Raw genomic sequence first — 22,910 nt, forward strand, 5'->3', positions numbered from 1 at the left:
GTGGCCAGCACTGCGTTTGGTTGGAACAATCACAGCAGACACTGGAGGAAATACAGTGTCTGCCTTGCAACAGCTTGATGATTTGATCTGGGCTTCATTAATTCCTAATTAGGATTTATCAGTACAAATGTTACAGGCATATGGCTCCTAATCATTGTTTGGATTCAGCAAGCGATAGCATTGGGTTGAATTGCATTTGTGCATATTAATGCTGCCTGGAATGTTAGAAGGGATTTTTTTCTTACCAAGGCAGATTTTCACATGGTGTTCACATGGAAATGAAAGTGTTTGGAGAGGTAGGTTTTGTTTTGAATCTCTGTGACAAATCTGAGCCTCAGTAGGTTCAGATGAGGACCCTGTCATGGAATAGAGCCTCCGACTTTATTCTGCCTGATGTTACAATGAAGTGCTGATTAGTTCTTTACTTTTCTATGTTTTGAGTCAGTGTGATAAATATTGCAATTGGGCTGCTCGCAAAGTGTGAAATAGATGGGGAACTCAATTCAGTCACATGGACCATGTTATTGCAGTATTGGGAAGTCATTTGCTCACCATAACAGACCTGCTTTGATTCGAATACAGGCCTGCTTTGAATCCAATTTACTTTCTATCTGCTTGAATCTATATGTTATGTTCCTAAACTACACAGCTTGTGATTATAATTAAGCAATATTACACAAATTAGTGTGTTGTTGTACTGAATGTTGGAAATTGCAAGTAATCAGAGCCAAACTGATTAAGATTAAGTATTAACAGCATGATTGCAAGTGTGATATTGCTTTTATACAACATTCTTAGATAAAGAAGCTGCTATCGAGAAAATTACATTTTTGGCACACTGTGGCCAGTTATTTCATCTTTTTTTCTCATCTAAAAAAAATGCTTCTAAAAGAAACCAAAGCAGAATCAACTGTTGTGTGTCGCAGAGTAACGCACAAACTACCAGCCTGTCTGGAACACCACAAACACAGACTGATATAAAAACAATGACGTTTCCGTTACTGTTAAACAAAATAACAATATTTCATATATAATTATTAATAATAATATCTTGGAACACTGCTTGTTAAATCAGATTAGAGGACAAGAACTAACTGTTGTATAATATATTAATATGACTTGGACTGACTGGATTGAAAGTTGAGGGTATTAAAGCAATTAATCACACAAAATTGTTATTATTTTCACAAACTTTCTGTACTAATTAACACAGTTTAACTTTGCTATTAAAAAAACAAACACCTCAAACACCTTAAAATGTCAGTAGCCCAGTTGAATTTTTTATCAGCAGTAATGGTACAGTTAAAAAAAAACACAGACACAGTCAAATCAAATTTACCTTTTCTCTCATTCTGAGGTTTTTCTGTTCGTCTGTTATGCCCATTTTCCCTTCACGTCCTGTGGTGCATTAGAATCCAGCCTTTTTTTATAGCCATAGTGCCAAGGGATGTTGGCGCTGATGGCTTGGTAAGAGGGTATGAAGAATAGGGCCATTGATGTTCAATGAGTCTGAACAGTCTCAGGCCAGCTTAGATAAAGCACTAACAGGGGAAAAAAATGGCTATGATGAGATGGTCTACCTGTGGTGCCCATTATCGGTGTGAGTGAGGAGTGGAAGAAGGAAAAACCTGTCTTGTATAGAGTTATTGCAGTGCTGATCTGTTACATTCAATGCTGAGATTCCATTTTGTCTCTTCAAATTATTTGCCGTATTTATAGGAGATTTAAAATATTAGAATATTGCAATTTTTCTGGTGTTAATGCAATTAATCGCAAATTCCAAGTCTGTTGAAACTTGCCTCATAAAATCTTACAGTAATGTTGTATAAGTTAAAGTTGCACTATGTAAGATTTATTTGTTTACAAGTAACAAAATTGAATTATTGAGTACATAAAAATTCCATGTTTAAAACCCTGTCCTTGTCTTACCCTGATTCATTATGGTAGGCCTATATTTTTTTCTGATTAAAAGTTTTTAATTGATTCAGACACGTGAAACAGAAAAGAAAAACAAAAGCAAAAGCATAAAAAAGCACCAAATCAACTTTTAACCTCCATTATTCCCTTTCACCCTCCCAATCCCCAATCCCATCCTGACCCTCAATAAATATCCCTGTGGTCCAACTTGGGAACACACAAAAAATTAAATAAATAATAATTCACACACATTTAAAACTACACATATCTCTACACTTCCTCTCCCTTAGAGCCTTCCAAAAGTCCCAAATAGCTGCCCCATTTTTTATTAAATAACTCAAGTTTCCCTGCCTTCTTTATAACATTTCTTCGAATGATGCCACCCTTCCCATCTTTATACACCCCTCCTGAAATGAGGGTGCTCCAGCTGACTTCCATACCCTAAAGATGAACTGCCTGCCAATCAAAACACTGGTTAGGACCCAATTTTTTATGTATTTATCCCCTATTTTAATGACTGCCCCATCAACAATACAGAGTCTGGGGCAAAATAAAATCAGTGTCCAAAACGTCACACTTAAAACTCTGAACCCTCAATAAAAAATCTTGGATCTTAACACACCAACAAAAACATATGTTGTGTCCCCATCTTCTGATTGGCATTGCCAGCAGGTGGGTGTGTATTTAAGACCAAGCCTATACATTCTAGAGGGGGTCCAATAGAATCGATGGTGCAACTTTGCATCTCTAGATGTAGACTTGACGTTTTTTTTAGAATCCTAGTCCACACTCCCTCCTCCAATAACAAGTTTAAATCTTTCTCCGATAATCTCTTTAGAGTCCCTCAGACTCTGAATTAGCAGGGAGTAATACACTGATGCCTCATGGCCTTTTCCTAAAGCAGAAATCACCACTTCCTTTGAGTATCTGCCACTTTATTGGGGTGTATGCTACTCCCCAATATAGTGCAAAGCAGATGGTGCAGCTTTAAAAACCTAAAGAACTGACACCTGTGGATCCACAAATGTTGAACCATATTTTCAAAGGATCTCAACACTCCACTCTCAGATAAGTCACCGAGCATATTAACCTCCCTCACAATCCACTCTGTCCAGCAGAAAGGGGACTTATTAATATATAGGTCGCCCTCAGCTGCCACCAAAGCAAGACCTCAGGGAAGTCATCTCGAAGAAGAGAAAACCCTAATGGTTTTGCGCCCAGCCTTGTGGGGGTAGCCCCCCTCGGGTCAGAGCGCATGAAACATCCACCTGTACCTTCCCGATACCCCCACGAAACCTCTCCATTCCCGCTGCCTTTGGTGTTTCAGGAGTTAGCAGTTTACAGCAAAATGTTGGGTGTTCCGTTGCTTCCTGCAGTAGTCCAGGACATGGAATACTCGACATCCCCTCAACAAGAAGTGTCAAAATTGATTCCCATCTCAGAGAACCTGGCAACGTAGAAGTGTTCTATGTGGGTTCTAAGAACAGTAGAAAAAGGCTACAGAATTCAATTCGATCGCCGTCCTCTGCGTTTCAATGGCATGGTCTCCACTACCGTGAATCAGGAACAAGCATGTCTACTGTGGAAAGAACTGTAAAATCTCTTGGTAAAAGGGGCCACATAATATGTTCCCCTTCCAGAGAAAGAGTCAGGTTATTACAGCAGATACTTCCTGGTTCCCAAGAAGGGTGGGGGGTTGCATCCGATTTTAGACCTTTGAAGCTTGAATCGCTCAGTCATGGCATTCAAGTTCAAGATGCTAACCGTCAAGACGGTCGTGTCTCAAATCCAACATCATGATTGGTTGGTCACTATTGATCTCATGGACGCATACTTTCATATAGAAATTCTGCCACAACACAGGAAGTTCCTGAGGTTCGCTTTTGGGGCGAAGCTTCGAATCATGTCCATTCAGAACACACTGAGCAAATTCAGGCTAGGCCAAGGTTGCACTGTTCGTCAGTATCAACGAATACTAGGCCTCATGGCATCTGCATCCTCAGTGATCCCTTTGGGCCTTCTGCACATGAGAACATTTTCAGTTGTGGTTAAAAGCAAGGGGATTTCATCCAAGGGCCAGTCCCCTAAGGCTAATAAGGGTTACGCGCCGTGCGCTTCATTCCCTTTCTATGTGGTTCAGACCCCGGTTTCTTACTCTGGGTCCCACTCTAGGTGTGTCTTGTTGACGCAGGTTCCTAACGACATACGCCTCCCTGACGGGCTGGGGAGCGGTCTTAAGTGGTCGCCCAGCTCAAGGGGAATGGGAGGGTCATCTACACGATTGGCACATCAACTGCCTCGAGTTGATGGCTGTATTTCTGGCTCTGAAATACTTCCTCCTGTATTTAAGAGGCTGCCATGTCCTGGTGCGGGTGGACAACACAGCAGTAGTCTCTTACATTAACCATCAAGGAGATCTACGTTCACCCCAGCTGAACAGACTAGCACGGCAGATTCTCCTTTGGGCCCAAGGCAAGCTCCTGTCAATCAGAGCAGTTTATTTCCCTGGATGCCTGAATGTGGGAGCATATTTACTGTCCAGACAGAAAATACTGACGGGGTAGTGGAACAAATCTGGTTGAGATTTTACAGAGCAGAAGTGGACTTCTTCGCCTCCCAACAGACAGCACAATGTCCCCTCTACTTCTCTCTGAGTCACCCAGCCCCCCTGGGTCTGGACCTGATGGCACATACATGGCCCAGAATGCACCTGTATGCATTTCCTCTGGTTTATCTGCTCCCGGGAGTCTTGGCTAGAGTTCGCCAGCAAGGGTCCTGCCTCTTACTGATAGCGCCGCGTTTGCCGAACAGGGTATGGTTCTCGGAGATTATGTCTCTCCTCGATGGCTTACCTTGGGCAATTCCGGACAGGAGAGATCTTCTGTCTCAGGGGACAATATTTCATCCCCGATCCGAGCTGTGTAACTTTCATGTTTGGCCCCTGAAGGGTACCAACTGAGGGACAATGGGCTATTCCACACTGTGGCGGAGTGGGTATTCTCATTCCCAAAGCGCTAAATCAGCACAGCATCAAAGTGTAGCTTTTTGTATTGCAAAGATTTTTGCAATATTTGTAATTCATTACAAGATATAATGCACCGCTCACCATTGGGAAGCGGTTGTGCAAAATATGGGGGCTTTGAAGTGGAAAGCCCTTTATTGAAAAAAGTGTGAGTGTCTCGTGCAAGCGCAGTACTAATTTTACAATCTTTGTATATTCATACTTGATTTAATGCTGCACTCACCATAGGGAAGCAGTTGTGCAAAATGTGTGGGCATTGGAGTGGGAAAGCCTTTATTGAAAAAGTGTAAGCATCTTGTGGAAGCGCTGTACTCTTTTTACAATCTTTGTATGTTCATATATCATATAATAAGCCACTCACCATAGGGAAATTATTGGGCATAATGTGCAAACTTCATTGTATGTGATTAATGTGATACATGGAAAACAGCATATTGAACAACAACAGCGCATCCGCTGTGATGTTGACATTCCTTTCCTGGCAAACAGCATTGGGGAAGAGGGGAACAGTATTGTGTATCGGGAGTGCTTTGCTGTGTGGGGGTAGTGGGGTTTCCTGTCGGCATAGGGTTTGCGCTGAGGTGGCTGCTTTCATTTGAGCCACGGCTGTGATGAAGTACTGCTCCGTTTTTGCTCCGTGGAGACACTGGAGTATCATATAAACCAACTTTTCCCACGTCAGGCATTTCCATGAGGGTCAGCCAGATGTGATGATCCAAAAACACCAGGTTGCTCATTGACTTGCCAATGGCCTGTGTAGTGATTTTCGTGGCTTGCAGCACTAAGACCGTAGCAGTAAGGAGCTCTTTGAATGAGCGTTTCTTCCCCATGATCCACATTAGAGAGGATGTAATCACTGCTGCTCTCTGTGTGAGCTGAATAGGGTGCGCACCAGGATTTTGACAGTTCGTTATGAACTTCAGGATAGAACGGGCCAGATCTATGGGACACAGTCACTTGATGGCATTCTGACTGCAGGTAGCATTCATCAAGTGTCTGCTCGTATGTCTACTCCAATGAAGTCTCAAACCTAACAGCTGTTACGTTAATGAGTTTTAATTCTCTGCTGCAATGTGAGCTCATGCATGAGGCAGTTAGGTAATTGGTTTGAAGCATTGCTTCTAATAAATATTGTGGAGAAATGCTCAAAATCTACTGACATACATGTGTACTGTCCTACCAATTATAACTCAGAGTTTACACATTTAAGTCATTTTTTTTACATTGCTTCAAATTTCATTTTTAAACCAGACGTACAAAATGGCTCAAAATAAAAAGTGCATAAGTGTATATCCAAGATTGAAGTGCTTTCCAATTTTGAGAATATTGAAGTGATGACCTCCAGCATATTAAATGCAAAGCATAGTGTTATTTGCCTGGCAGTAGCTATAAATCTGCAAGGACCAACCTTCGAGGAGCCATAAAAAACAATATCACACAGTGAATGTTATTTTATTGACTTTTACACTCTCCTCAAAATGCATTAGAGGCTAAATGTCACAAATTGCAGGGGCTAAGGGGTTAAATTGGATCCATATATTTTGAGGCTGAAAGCGTAAAATGTGTTTGAAAGCCAAGAAGTCAGTGAGCAGTCAGCTTGTTTGCCAGACTGACATGTATTGACTTGGGTAACAATTGTTGGGCAGAGCTGTCGTGGAGGGAGAATAACCATGTGTTTGTTGCGAGATCAAACACCCTTTGGGAGAAACAAATAGCTGCTTATCCTACTTGTTGACATATGAGTTAATGGTTTTTGTTTAGACAGGAACGTTTTCTTTACGGAAATAGAATGTTCTTTCCCCTTAAGTTTTTGGTAATGTTCTGTTAACGTTCCCCTAACCTCAATTTTCATCATATATATATTTACATATTCATGCATTCATACAGTACATCATTAATCATAAATAAAACAATCAGTTTATATAAATAAATATTCAGCTCACAATCTTTGTTGATCCATTGTTTAATTAAAAACATTTAATTATCAATTCATACAAAAACCATAAAAAAAAATTCACAGATAAAATGTGCAAGAACATTGTATCATTAACTTTAAAATTCTAAAACTGATACATTTTCGGTAAACTTCTCCACAAAAAATGTCCTGGTTACCTTCGTAATCTCCATTCCCTGATGGAGGGACCGAGAAGTTGTGTCGATGTAGTGACACTAGGAGTGTCGTGGAATATCGCGATGAATCTCTCTAAGTTGTAAGAAAACTCTCGGAGTCTTGAGTTCCAGATGCCAAAGTTGTAGTTTATTGAACACCAACAAACATGAGACCGGCCAGCTGTCCGTTCTGACTCATTATCCTAAGTTCTCAGTTTATATACCTTTTTGTTATCTTGTTACCCACTATCTCTGACTAACAAGGTCACTGCCTTGTTTCTTTCCCTCACCACCAATATGTTTTATCTCCTTCATTAATTAAATATTGGTGGAAAATCCCCCGCCTATCTATTAAAAAGAAAACATACATCAGCTGGTAACTTCACATACCTTGGACATATGTCATAGTTCATGGGAACCCTTACATTAAGGCGGCCTTGTTTATTTCACGGCCTTGTCTGTTCCTTCACATTATCATGAAAGAAAATGCAAGCTCCACAGATTTTTAGCTCATCAAGAAAAACATCATGGCAGCAAGAAAAACATCATGGCAGAAAAACACCAGCTGCAAGATATCATACAAGACACCGTTCATATTTTGTTTTTGTTTGCTCATACACCTGTTTTTCAAGGTTATATACCATTCTTTGTGTTCTCTGCAGCATCAACACTTTTAGTGACCTCACATGCTCTCTCCTGGGTCACACAAAGGCCTGGAAACTCATATATGTATTTTGATATATAAAAACATACTAGAATATTGAAAATATACTATAGGAATCGCACTTGGGAGCCCCAAACACCTCTGATCTTTGAGAAAAGGCCAATGGGATTGGCGAGTGTAATTTGCATTCCACTCCCCCGGACATGCAGGTATAAAAGGAGCTGGCTTGCAACCACTCATTCAGGTTTTGTGCCGAGGAGCCGAGACAAGGTCCCAGCCATTTCCGTGGGTAGCTGAATCAGGGAACGGAGGTTATGAAAGTAACCAGGATGCTCCTATCTGTCATTCAATGTACGTTGTGTCAATGTAGTGACACTAAGGGTCCCTATACAAAACGCCACAACTAACTGAACTGTGTTACGTGGACTGACGGTGTGAGACAGGCAGACCTTTGTATGCCTCGTAGCTAGCGCACCCGGCCATCACGTAACCTCCCCCAATGCTGTTACAGGCGTCATGCGGTCCCCTGCACCTCATAAGTCGCTTGCCAAAAAATAGAGACCAGCTGGCCCAGCCCCGGCCTCTTCTCCTTTTTTTCTCCCCAAAAGGAACAATTCATCTGGGGGCCATGTAGGGTCCGTTTCGGGAGGTATCACCACGGAGAACACCACGGAGACCTCTGCTGCGGGATGGGTCTGCCTCCTCCTGGGGCAGCACTTGCAGATTGAACACCTGATCCCTAGACAGGGTCGTTGGAATGTTGCACACGTAGCCCGGTCGAGTCTCAGGATCATGTGAGAGTAACCCAGACCAAACTCCAGGCATGTTTCAGAGGACGCCTTCAGGTCCCCTACCTTCTTGATGGAAGTGATCGCAGTTAGGAGGTCAGTCTTCAAAGAGAGTTACTTTAGCTCAGCTGACTCCAGGGGCTCAAATGGAGCTATTCATTGGCCACGAAGGACCACGGAGAGGTCCCACGAGGGGATGAGACGTGACCTGGGAGGATTCAGCCACCTTGCACCTCTCAGGAACCTGATGATCAATTCATGCTTCCTTATATACTTAACATCTACTGCATCGTGGTGTACCAATATAGAAGCCACATATAGCTTCAAGGTGGAGGGGGACAGCCTCCTCTCCAGCCTCTCCTGCAGGAAGGAAAGCATTGATCCGACTGCACATCTCTGGGGGTCTTCGTGTTGGGAAGAACACCACTTAGCGAACAATCACCACTTCAAGGCATACGGGAGCCCTGGCCGAGTGATCCTGTCTACCACCATGGGTGGTAGGCCACTTATGTCTTCCGTGTCCCGCCCAATGGCCAGACGTGGAGATTCCAGAGGTCTGGTTGTGGGTGCCAGATGGTGCCCTGTCCCTGGGAAAGAAGGTCCTTCCTCAGGGGATTTCACCGGGGGGCTGTCACGAGGAGCATGAGGTCCGAGAACCAAGTCTTGGTGGGCCAATAGCATGCTATTAGGACGACCTGATCCATGTCCTCCCTGACCTTACACAATGTCTGCGCAAGTAGATTCACTGGGGGACTGTATATTTGCGTAGGCCCAGGGGCCAGCTGTGTGCCAGTGCATTTGTGCCGAGGGGAGCCTCGGTGAGGGAATACCAGAGCAGACAGTGTGAGGATTCCCATGAAGCGAACAGGTCTACCTGCGCTTGACTGAAATGACTCCAAAACAGTTGAACCACCTGGGGGTGGAGTCTCCACCCTCCCCTAAGCGTGACCTTCCATGACAGCGCATCTGCTGTGCTGTTGATGTTGCCCCGGGATGTGAGTGGCTCACAACGACCTGAGCCAATGAACTCAAGAGGAGACGGCGGGTGAGTTCAACGAGAGTGCACGCCGGTTGATGTACACTTCGGTCGCCGCGTTATCTATCCGGACCAACATGTGCTTGCCCTGGATCAATGGCCGAAGCCTCCACAGGGCGAGCAACACTGCCAGCAACTTGAGGCAGTTGATGTGCCAATGCAGTCGCAGGCCAGTCGAGGGACTGGCTGCTGTGCGTCCATTGTACACGGCACCCCAGCCTCGGTTGCAGGCATCCGTCATAACCACGACGCGCATGGAGATCCGATCTAGGGGAACTCCTGCCCATAGCAACGCCAGGTCCTTCCTCGAGTCTGAATCTAGTGCTGAAGCATTCTCATATTCATCAGCCCGAGCAGGGTGACCACCATCAAGGACGTCATATGCCCCAGGAGCCTCTGAAATAGTTTCAGTGGGCTCACCGTCCTCCGCATGAACGCATTAAGACAGTTCAGCACTGACTGTGCATGCTTCCTCATGATGCACTCCATCATTGAGATCCATGCTGAAAAAAGAGATGCTCTGAACTAGGGAGAGATTGCTCTTTTCTCAGTTAACCCAAAGCCCCAGCCGGCTGAGGTGCCTGAGCACCAGGTCCCTGTGCGCACACAACAAATCCCACAAATGAGCTAGAATCAACCAGTCGCCAAGGTAGTTGAGGATGCGAACGCCCACTTCCCTTAACGAGGCAAGGGCTGCCTCTATGACTTTAAAGAAGGTTCAAGGAGACAGGGACAGACAGAAGTGGTTTGCCCGAAAGCAAACAATAGGAGGGGCCTGTGTCGAGGTAAAACCGAGACGTGGAAGTACACATCCTTGATGCAAACCAATCTTGATGCTGGCACTCACTAAAATGCGTCTTTGCAACAGCATCTTGAACAGGAGCCTGTGCAAGGCCCGGTTCAGAACTCAAAGGTCCAATATTGGCCGCAACCCACTGCCTTTTTTCGGAATGACAAAGTAAAACCTTTAAAACCCCTGCTTCATCTCGGCTGAAGGGACAGATCCATAGAAGGTATGTGATCTCCACGTGGAAGGCAGCCTTTCATCGAGGTGAAGCGGACGCTGTTGAACCTGGGCGGGCATCTGGCGAACTGAATTATGTAGCCAAGTCGAATGGTCCTGATCAGTCACAGCGACAGGTTGGATCTCCACGCGCAAGACAGCTGCGTTCTCGATTTTCACCGAGGTAAAGCGGACACCTTTGAACAAGGGCGGGTGCCTGGCGAACTGAATCGCGTAGTCGAGTCGAACTGTCCTGATCAGCCACCTTGATGGGTTGGGGAGCGCAAGCCACAGGCGAGGGGGACCAAGGGTATAATCGCAACAGACGTACCTGTGGGTGGGGCCTCGCATTCTCAGATTAATGTAATTTATTTTTAAGAATGTTTAGGCTATATGCAACATAAGTTATAAAATAAGTTTAACACATCATCACACATGATATGGAACGATGGATGAATTAATGGATAAATTAATTTTAATCTATTCTTTTTTTAACCACTTATGTAAGGTTGTGTGATCACTGGTGACCTCGGGCCAAATTAAGGCAGCCAGGTTAACACTAACAGGTGGGGTTTTTTTTGGTGGGCGGGGGGTATCTATAATTGTACCATACTGAATACTGAGCCTTGTTTTTAGCATTTCTTCAGCTACCTCATTACTGGATATTACGCAGCTATTAAAGTAAATTTTCCAAATAATCAATAATTTAAAAACATTAGAAGATTTTTTTAAATCAGATATGTATTGACACAGATTAACAATTGAATAAACATTCAAAAAATCTTACAGACTAACATTAGAGTTTTGCAAAAACTTTTGTACTTCTCATCATTAGTGGCCAATAAACAACAAAAAAGTTCCAACAATCTTTTTCAATTATATGAGTCAAATCTTTTTCAAATCAATACCATATTTCCGTAATCTCACATCTAGAAGCAATTATTTATTGAGGAAATCGACAAGCGAATATCAGTCAGCTAGTTACTCCACCAAAATTACCATAATTTTTTTAATTCAGCAGCGTGCATATTTATATAGAGAAAGGGTGATTTCCTATCGAAAGTATCCTCCCTAAGCCCTATTCACTCAGTTCTTGATCTGGACACTCTGAAGGGAGCATGGCATCAAGGCCGTAACCACAATATCCACCTTATTTTGCAACTCGGAAGTAAGCTGTGGCTGCAACACATATACATATATATATATATATTGTAACATGAGAAATAGATCTTTACACAGTTCTATTCTACAATAATCATTTTTAGTAAGCAGGGCATAGACTAAGGCCATAAGGCAGTGTTGGGACAACCAATGATCTAGGCTGTAACATTTAAATAACAATTAAACAAATATCTAACTTGTTTCTCTATTACAATGCATATTTTGCATTCCTAGTTTGTGGCAAACAATATGTGAAGTGTGGACAGTATATCAGAAGAATCAGAATCATACAGAATCAAGGAACATACAAGGCATTTGTCTTGGGGACAGGATTGTCCAGTGCACATCAATACAGAAACAGCAGCAAGACATTGTTAATAATGAAAAATAAAAGAAAATATTATACACATATGTAAACACACACACACATACACACATACGCATACGTAGTGCAAATCTAATAAAAATATACAGTGCAAAATACAAATCTGTTATGTACAGTGCTAAACTGTGTATTGCACACAGTTATTGCTCAATTGCCATTTTAACTGTTCATGAGATGGATAGACTCAGAGAAAAAACAGTTCCTGAGCCTGGTTCTGGTTCTGGTGCACAGAGCTCAGAAGCGTCGGCCAGAAGGCAACAGTTCAAAAAGGTAATGGGCAGGGTGTGTGGGGTCCAGATTTTTTCAATAATCAAAAAAATCAATAATCCGCTAAGCTGTCCGAACTGTCCTTTGTAGTCTTTTAATATCGGATTTCGTAGTTGAATCAAACCAGACAGTTATTGAAGTGCAGAGGACAGAATCAATGACTGCTGAATAGAACTGTATCAGCAGCGCTTGTGGCAGGTTGAACTTCCTCAGCTGGAGAAGTAGTACAACCTCTGCAGGGCCTTTTTCACAATGGAATCAATGTGTGAGATGGTAGTGCCCAGGAACCTGAATGGCTCCACTGTTGCTATAGTGCTGTTTAGAATGGTGAGGGTGGTCAGTGTTAGGGTGTTCCTCCTTAAAGAAGTCCTATTATGCTCTTTTTACAAGATGTAATATAAGTCACAGGTGTCCCAAGAATGTGTCTATGAAGTTTCAGCTCAAAATACCCCACAGATCATTTATTATATGATGTTGTAAATGTCTCTTTTTGGGTGGAATCACAAACAAATGTTTTTTGTATGTGTCTCTTTAAATGCAAATGAGCTGCTGCTCCCACCCCCTTTCAGGAAGAGGGATGTGTCTTTACAGCTTGTGAACAGCATACAAAAAAGTCTCCTCTCTGCCTCACATTACTTCAGGCAGATTTTTCACAAGCGACAAAATTGGCAAAAAAAAGTTATTGATATTTAGTTAAAAATGAACATAGTATTGCTTGCTAATGTTTATTTAGTAATGTGGCAGGGTGGAGGGCGGGGCTGGTCGTGATACACACCCGGTCCCTTATCAGGCTAATCAAGCCTCCGAGAGGGATAAAGGTCGACTGCGGATGATTGTGGCACTTAACTCCAGGTTGCTCCGGGGGGATTGTCCCTGTAATAAGTGCACTGTAAGTCGCTTTGAATAAAAGCGTCTGCCAAATGCATAAACGTAAATGTAAATGTAGAAATATGAGAAAGAGGAGTGAGTGGAATTTTAACATTTTAGGGTGGTTGTGTACACACACTGCTGGCTCACATTTATGTACAAACACCATGTAAAAGTGAATTATTCATAATAGGTCCCCTTTGAGTCCACAATCATCTCCATCATTTTGAATGTGTTCAGCTCAAGGTTGTTTTGACTGCACCAGACAGCCAGCTGTTCAACCTCCCTTCTGTATGCAGACTCATCATCATCTCGGGTGAGGCCGATGACAGTGGTGTCGTCTGCAAACTTCAGGAGTTTGACAGAGGGGTCTTTGGCGATGCAGTGATAGGTGTAGAGGGAGAAGAGTAAGAGTAATCCCTGGGCACCAGTGCTGATTGTACAGTTTCTGAAAGTGAGTTTCCCCTGTCTCACAAGCTGCTGCCTGTCTGTCAGAAAGCTGGTAATCCACTGACATAGACATGGGAACAGAGTGTTGGTGTAATTTATTTTGGAGTGTAGCTTGGATGATGGTGTTGAAAGCTGAACTGAAGTCCACAAAAAGGATACTTGTATCTGTCCCTGGTCTGTCCAGATGTTGCAGGATATGATGCAATCCCATGTTGAGGTCCACAGACATGTTTGCTCGATAAGCAAATTGAAGGAGATATAGAAAGGGTTCAGTGGTGTTCTTCAGGTGGGCCAACACCAGTCTCTCAAATAATTTCATGACCACAGACGTCAGGGCGACAGGTCTGTACTTATTAAGTCCTGTGATTATTGGTTTCTTTGGGACAGGAATAATGATTGAGCATTTGAAGCAGCATGGGACTTCACACTGCTCCAGTGATCTATTGAAGATCTGTGTGAAGATTGGGCCAGCTGGTTAGCACCGGATCAAAGACATGCTGGTGAGATGCCATCTGGGCCTGAAGCTTTCTTCATCTTTTGTTTCCGAAAGACCCGGCACACATCATCTTCACAGATCTTAAGTGCAGGTTGAGTAGCAGGAGGGGGGAGGAGTGGGGTTGCAGGAGGTGTTGGTGTTTGTGTGAAGTGAAGTGAAGGTCAGAGTGGGTGTGGGGTGTGAGATTGGGCCTTTCAAATCTACAATGGAACACATTCAGGTCATAAGCCAGTTGTTGGGCCACCACAGTGTTGGGGGTAGGAGTCCTGCAATTTGTGAGTTTTTTTCATGCCACTCCACCCTGATGCAGGGTTGTTGGCTGAAAACTTGTTTGTAACATCTTTTAGCTACTATGATCGCCTTATTCAGTGTGTTCCTGACCTGATTGTATAAGACTTTATCCCCACCCCTGTAAGCATCCTCTTTTGCCCGACGGAGCTGCCAGAGCTCTGCATTAAACCACAGTTTGTTGATGTTGAACTTTAAATAAGTCCTAGTAGGACTGCACATATCCTCACAGAAACTGATATATGATGTAACAGTATCTGTGAGCTTGTCCATATCTGTGGAAGCAGCCTCAAAAACACTCCAATCCATGCAATCGAAGCAGGCTTTTAGTTCCCGCTCTGCTTCATTGGTCACTCTTTACTGTCCATACTGTCACGTTCCTGTGTTGTCTGCCCTATGTTCTCTGTTTCACCCATCCCGTTTATGTCATGTTTCCGTGTTGTCTGCTCCGTGTTTTCTGTTTCACCCGTCACCGATCCTGTTCCATGTCACGTTTCCCTGTTGTCCACCCTGAGTCTCACTGTCCGTGTGTAAAACTACAATTCCCACAATTCCTGGACTCTCTCACTGCCTGCACTCTTCATTGTTCTCACCTGTGTCTGGTTTAGTCTTCATTGTGTTTGTGTATTTAAACCCTGTTTGTTCCTCCACTCCCTTGTCGGTTGTTGTATGTTGATAATGTTTTCTAGTGTTTCCTGATGTTTGTTCATGCCTGTTCATGTTTTCTCCTGAATGTTCATTTGTGGATTACCTTGCCCTTCGTGGATGTTCTTTCGTGTTTTTTAGTTTCATTTTCCCCTCGTGGACCATTCATTTGTTCCTGTGTTTGTCTGATTATTGTTGCAATAAAAAAAACGCATTTGGATCCGCGTCTCCCGTCTGCCTTCTCCTGTCTTCCCTTTCATAACACATACTACTGGCTTGGTTGATTTTAATTTCGGCCTGTAGGTTGGAATAAGATGTACCAGACAGTGATTAGAGAGTCCCATAGCTGCTCTAGGACAGAGCGATATGCATCCTTTATTGTTGTGTAGCAATAATCCAGTATGTTCCTGTCTCTGGTGGGGCATGTAATGTGCTGTTTGTATTTGGGCAATTCATGCGCAAGATTTGCTTTGTTAAAATCCCCAAGAATAATAATAACTGAGTCCGGTTATTGTTGTTCTGTGTCTGTGATTTGATCAGTCAGCTGTTGCAACGCTGTGTTCATACACACGTTTGGTGCGAAACACACACTCACCAAATAAACGAGGAAAACTCCCATGACGATTAGAACTGTTTACAGTTAATAAAGAGCGCTTCCAAATTATGGCCGCACATCCTCTTTAATGTTGTTACATCTGTACAACAACTTTCATTGATGTAAAAGCATGTTCCACCACCTCTCGTTTTCACTGTTAACTCCACAATGCGATCCGCTCTGAACAACTTAAAGCCTGGCATATGTAATGCGCTCTCCGGAATGGCTTCACTCAGCTAGGTTTCTGTGAAGCACAAGCCAGCAGAGTTTGAAAAATCCTTGTTTGTATGGGTGAGGAGATGAAGTTCATCCGTTTTGTTCGGAAAAGAGCGGAGATTCGCATGATGAATGCTCGGCAGCGCTGTTTGAAAGCTGTGCCGATGGAGTTTACTGGTTCGTCTCCCTCACCTGCATCTCATAGCATGTTTAAACAACACAGCTGTGCCAACTAAAATGTCCAGAAAAACATCTGAATATTCAAAAAGCAGTTCATCCCTGGTAAAACTGACTGGAAAAATATTACTAAACACAGGACAAACAAACAAAAACAGCAAAAGATCTCTGATAAAAGGCGAATGGGAATTGGCGAGTGGTATTTTCATGCCACTCCCCTGAACATATAGGTATAAAAGAGCTGGCGTGCATACCGATCATTCAGATTTTCTCTTTGGATCCGAGCGGTCAATGTTCACAAAGCTGAATTTCCCACGGCTTCCATTCACCTCTGCTGGATCCTTTCACCCCTCTCTACACTGGTGCACTGCAGAGATCGCCCCTGGGTGCTTCGGCAGAACCAGAGTACATTCTAAAGAGTATTTTTTCAAATCTAAAAGAGTATATTATAAAAGAGCGGCACAAAATGGAATGTCTTTTTGGGTGCGGTCGTTATATGTCGACTTCAGACGGCACTGCCCACGTAGAGACATCCTTCGTGGATGCATCATGTCCTCATTGCGAGGACGATGCCCCCAGTGGATAAGGCGCTTGCGGTGCACCTATGCCCACCACCTGGTGTGGGCATCCGAAGCTCCTGTCCAGGGCCTGTAGGTTCACGTCATCCCTGATGGCCAAGCCACCAAGCCAAGGCACTGAAAGTTAACATTTTCTGGGCGATGAAGGTCACGACGTGGTCTCTCGGGCGGACGATATCCGCTTTGTTGGTCCAGGAGCACCACCTATGGCTAAAACTCATTACGATCACCATCCACCATCCCCTTTTGGCAGGTTTGGCACTCCAGCGGCAGTACCCCCGCCCTTGTGTGTCCATCTGTGTCACAAGCACGCGGACAGTTTCGACGGACCGTGGGGATGAAGCACCTCCTCCCCCCTTTTCGACCGATCAGCTGGTTGGTATCAGGAGTCAGGTAAGTGCTTCGATGTCTCTCGACTCAGCATGGCCACAGGGCCCAAGCCCCGGCACGTCCAACAAGATTGTTCCCTTTGGTCCCCCTCGCCTGGAGCTTGGACGTGGGGCTTGCGCTCTCCAACCCGCCGTGAAAGCTGTTCCGGACAGTCAGACTCGGTTATGCGATTCAGTTTGGCAGGCGCCCGCCCAGGTTCAGTGACGTCCACTTCGCAGTGGGTTGCGGCCAATCTTGGACCGGCATCAAGATTGGTTCGCATCGGTAGACCTGCAGGACGGGTACTTCAACGTCTGGATTCTACCTTGGCACATACCCTTCCTGCGGTTTGCTTCGAAGGTCGGGCATACCAGTACATGGTCCTCCCTTTCGGCCTGTCTCTGTCTCCATGCATCTTCACGAGGAACACAGATGCAGCTGTAGGGTTTCTTGGTTCAGGTTTGGGGAATGTACAATTAATATTAATGATTGTAATCAATGATTAATCATACGGTTTGAACTAGATAACAATACATTCTAAATTGCCCCAAAACAGGGGTTATATAGCCCAAAAGTCTGCTTCATATATATATATAGATAATTAAACACAACGAATTATAATTAATTAGGAATATACATCATGTGCAGACAGGCTGTATTAATTTTCAGAACACCTTAATGGAATTAACCCGTACCGCAACCAATCAGTTCGTCCAGCAAACCACTTTGCTCGATACTCTTGATCAATTCTCCAGAAGGTTTATTATTAGTATAAGCTTACTTAATCAAAACACGTTAACTTACTTTGATAATATCAGCTCGTAGCTTTAGATCGCACATTAAAGAGGTTTTGCTTTATGACCAACAAACACAGACAATCAAGCGTATAATTGGGTTTAACCCTCTGGGGTCTGAGGGCGTTTTGGGCCCTGGAGAAGTTTTGAAATGCCTTGACATTTGTGCTTTTTTCAGTTGCTTAAAAACATATTAATGGCTAAAGTCTGATAACACTGTATTCAGCACAAACTGGGCTACAATAATATGTGAGCAACATGTATGTACAGGTTTGTATTTTTGAGAAAATAATGTTTATGCATGGTTTTTGAAAAAACGAAAATTTTAAGTCACTGAAATAAGGCCATATAACACATACTAAACATACTAAACATACTAAACATTTGACTTTTGAGAACTGGATCTTGTAGCCTAGAGTTTTGCTACAAAATGATGTGAAAATCATCCTGATCACTCATTCATACAAAACAATATAGTCATTTAACTTTTGTGTGACAATTTTAGAGCTGAATGGTAATATGCGAGGAGGCGTGAACAATCATGAATATTGATGAGATTTACACCTGAGGACACAAAGACCACTCCTCTGGGCCTATCAATGAGGAATGTGACAGAGAGAGAATTAATGTGAGGAGACTTAATGATCAAAATCAAGTTTTAAGTTAAAAGAAGTAATCTGACTATATATTTTCTTTACATAAAGACTTTACTTAATTTTAGACCTACACTACCATTAAAAGAAGTCTCTTCTGCTCACCAAGACTGCATTTATTTGATCCAAAATACATATGATAATATGCTGATTTTCTAATATGGGCATATTTAAAGTGCATTTTAACCTGAACAGATATTTGCAAGCACAAGCTTTGTTGATGATAACGAGTCAGCATAAACACATTAAAATATAATCTAACATTCATATTATTTTTATATCATATTACATATCATATTTATATCATACAGCATACAATGTAAATAACAACATTTACATGTAACTAAAACTTGCCTATTAGGACATGTCAATACTTTGAATGTCAAATGTCAAACTTTGAATCCTGTCTGGAAACAGTCCCACTAGTAAAATATGTACATGTTTATATAAAATAGCATGTCAGCTAATGAAAACTAAATGACTTACTCGTTTGAAATTGTATCCTCTGCTGGAACAAATCTCTCTTCAAAATACAAATGTCCACCTCTTCGTCTGAGAAAAATGTTAACTCTTCCTTAATAGCCAAGAGTTTGATCGCCTGTGTATCGTTACAAGCACGCAGAAAAGTTTAGTTGTGTTTGTTTACATCAAATCTCGCAGTCGGGGGCGTGTACTTTTCTCTTGATCGCCTCAGCACATTAGCGTATGAATGGCGCGCTCTGCTGGTGGGTGGGATCACATTACAGATAATGAGATGGACCGGTAAAAACTGTACATCGCTTTGTTTCAAACAGATTGCATTGCAGGAGAATATTTGTTTTAAATTTGAATTGTTTTATTTAAAAGTAGACATTTTAAGCTTTCTTTAGACATATGTTTCATGTTTGTGTGAGAAGAATTTGCGGAGTTTAAGTTCATTTTAGTGACGTGTTTCTGAAATATGATCGTGAACACAGAGACTACCCTTTTTATTTTATTTATTTAAAAAAAACACAAGGTTTTGATGTTAATATGAGTGTACACAAAAAAAGAAGACCCTCTATAGTTTATAATCATGTATTGATTGTATTTATATGACCATAAATGACGGAGTATTTTAAGTCTATGTTACTGCTATGTGAAAAAAAAACAGCAAAACGCGCCGGCGCGTTTGCCGACCCCAGAGGGTTAATACAAGGAACTAGGATATATCACAAACTTAACAAACGTAGAACACATTTAACAACAAACATTTAACATAGACCAAACAAAGTAAAACAGTAAGGAAAATAAAGAGATTACAGGGATAGCAAACTTGTTACAACAGTTAAACCTTAAGAGCCAGCAAGGGAATTACACACTTTAACGCATTTGAATTTAGATGGAATAATACTTGCAAAATGGACCTTTGTCCACTTTGTTGCGTGTGCGTGAATGTCCTCGTTGCGTCCATGAGATGGAGGATTTCTCTTGGTGCTTCTCGAGCGTGGATCGCTCGCGGGAAGTTCAAAGCATCTTAGGAGTAATGGTTGAAACTGAGAGAGAGTCCTTTCACCCGGAGGATATCGGACTGCTCCAAAAACGTAGAGTGTTGAACTTTGTCCGAAGACAAGGAAAAGACTGAGATAAACGCCAAATAAAACAAAAGACATGTCTGACGAGAGTTTGAAGAGAACTTGAAGAAAACTTGAAGAGGTTCAGAAGAGAAAGCAAGAGAGAAGTGTAAGAGAGACAAGAGAGCGATTCCACACCATATCCTGACTTTTAAGGTAGGGAGGTCACGCCTCCTTTGGGAGGAATGACCCAATGAGGCTCCTCAGTTTTGGCGCGAGATGGTTCCTTTTGTCTTGTCAAGGCTTGCCATTTGCCTAATTTACAACAGGGTCCGGATGTGGTTTGAATCACTCAAAAGATGGTAAAACATAGCAGAATACATTTTAATGTAACCATATATATATATTCAGCAAGGGCGAGTCGAAAGGTTTAATTTGATACCAAGAAACTTGTATTTGGTACACTTAAAAGTGAATATATACTCTTAGACTCTTTATATAAGCCCACAGAGTTTAACTACACAACTAAACAATCTTAACTAGTTTGATATAACAGCAGAAATACCCAAGCATACGGGAATAAAACATATTTCCTTAAAAATAAGCCATTTCTGGGTTTTAAATGGTAGGAATGTGTGTGTCTAAGATTTTCAGTGTGTAGATGGCGATATCACGAGTGTCTCTGTAGAGGCTCTTTGGGTTGTAAAAACGTCAAGAAAGCATTCTAACTCCCAGACTCGCTGGTGCTACCTGGTGATTTAGATGGGGAGTCACAGTGTGTGGGGGTTTTAGGACCGTTTGTAAAAATGTGTGCATTGCATTCAGAATTAATGAGTTCATGATTTTCCGTTCATACTCTACACAGCCCTTGCCCCGTTAAGGGAAGTGGGCATTCGCATCCTCAACTATCTCGACAACTGGCTAATCCTAATTCACTCTCAGGATGTGTTGTGTGCGCACTGGGACCTGGTGCTCTCCATCCTCAGCCGACTGGGAAAAGAGCAAGCTCCTCCCGGTTCAGAGAATCTTTTTTCTCAGTTTAGAGTTGGACTCTGTCTCAATGATGGCGCATCTCACGAACGAGCTTGCCCAGTTGGTGCTGATGTGTTTGAATGCATTCAGACAGAAGACAGCGGTTCCACTGAAACAGTTCAGAGGCTCCTGGGGCATATGACATCCTCAGCGGTGGCCACACTGCTCGGGTTGATGCATATGAGACCATTTCAGCACTGGCTTCAGACTCAAGTCCTGAGATGGCCATCACATCAATCAGTTGCCGCCTTTTCAGACCTTGGATCAAGCTCACATTTCTATGGGCAGGTGTTCCCCTAGAACAGGTCTTCAGGCGCATCATTGTTATGACTGACGCCTCCAAGTTGGGCTGGGGCGATGGAGGCAATGGGCACACAGCAGCCAGATCCTGGATGGGCCCATGGCTACATAGACCCTGTGCAAGGTCAGGGAGAATGAGGAGCAGGTCATCCTAGTAGCACCCTACAGGCCTACCCAGACTTGGTTGTTGGACCTCACACTCCTCGCGCAAGCCCCTCGCTGGCAAATTCCGGGCTATGTGCCCAAGGTTCCCACGGCCCCATTCAGGGATCAGTTGGTGAACCTGCAAGCGCTGCCCCAGGAGGAGGCAGACCCAGTCCTTACGTTACTGTGTCCGGTGTGCGCTTTACGCATCTATTCGGACCACATGCAGAGCTTCAGAGCCTCTGAGTAGCTCCTTGTATGCTTTGGTAGACAGCGGAAAGGAAGCGCTGTCTTCAAGCAGAGGATCGGCAACTGGATCATCGCATAGAACGCTCAGTACGTGCCGCCTCCTGCAGGGCTATGAGCCCATTCTACCAGGATTGTGGTGGCCTCCTGGGCCCTAACCAGTGGCGCCTCTCTAACAGACATTTGCAGAGAAGCGGGCTGGGCAACACCTTTGCAAGATTCTACAATGTCCGGGTTGAGCTGGTTTCGTCCTGTGTCTTAACAGGAATGAACAGGAAAGTCCGGGAAAGTCGGCCAGGTGTATCACCTGCGTATAGCGCCTTTCACCGCCACAGAGCTGAAGACATGCGCTCTTGACTCCCAGTAGTGTTCATAAAGTGTGTTCCCTGGATGACTTCCTCCTAGCCCTGTGGCAGACAAGTTTACGGTGAAACTCGCTGCTGGGTCAGTACACGTGCTGTCTAAGCCCTGTACTGGGGTAGTTGCTCCCCATGTGCTGGTTCCCCATAGGTAACCCCTTGTGACTTGATTCTTCTGCTGAAACGCTTCCCTGTTGGTAAACTGTGTCTTCCATGACATACTTCCTGCTATGCTCGGCAAGACCATGTGATGTATCTCCACTCAAACCCCCCCACTCTGGGTGGGGTGTGGTCTCCGCTGTGTCTTCCCCTTGGGAGTGGTCACTGGTGGTCCCATTTGGTTGAAAAAGTTTCACTCTTTTTGGGGGAGAAAAATGAAAAAAGAGGGAAAGGGCACAACTGGGCTAACCTGCCCCTATTTTTTGGACAGTCGACTTGCCCACGAAGGGTGTTTGCCGTTCATAGCAGCGTTGGGGGAGGTTACGTGTTGACCTGGTGCGCTGGCTATGGGGCACACAGTACTCTGCCCGTCTCGCACCGCCTGTCCAAGTAACACAGTTCAGCTAGTTGTGGCGTTTTTGTAGGGGACCACTAGTGTCACTTCATCGACACAACGTTGCGTGAGTGACAGATAGGGAACATCCTGGTTACTTCCGTAAGCTCCGTTCCCTGATGGAGAGAACGAGACTTTGTGTCCCTCCTGCCACAACACTGGACTACCCGCTGAAATGCCCGGGACCTTACACTCGGCTCCAAAGCACGGCATGCATGCCAGCTCCTTTATACCCGTATGTTCGGGGGAGTGCATGCAAATACC

At 43.6% G+C, this 22,910-nt stretch overlaps 1 protein-coding gene across 3 annotated transcripts in view; it reads left to right on the plus strand.

Moving 5' to 3' along the window:
* Positions 1-22,910, plus strand: part of LOC127635881 (transmembrane protein 8B-like) — a 203,253-nt gene that overhangs the window by 121,272 nt on the left and 59,071 nt on the right. The window lies entirely within an intron of this gene.

Source organism: Xyrauchen texanus, chromosome 4 (assembly GCF_025860055.1).
Source record: "Xyrauchen texanus isolate HMW12.3.18 chromosome 4, RBS_HiC_50CHRs, whole genome shotgun sequence".
Taxonomy (NCBI): domain Eukaryota; kingdom Metazoa; phylum Chordata; class Actinopteri; order Cypriniformes; family Catostomidae; genus Xyrauchen; species Xyrauchen texanus.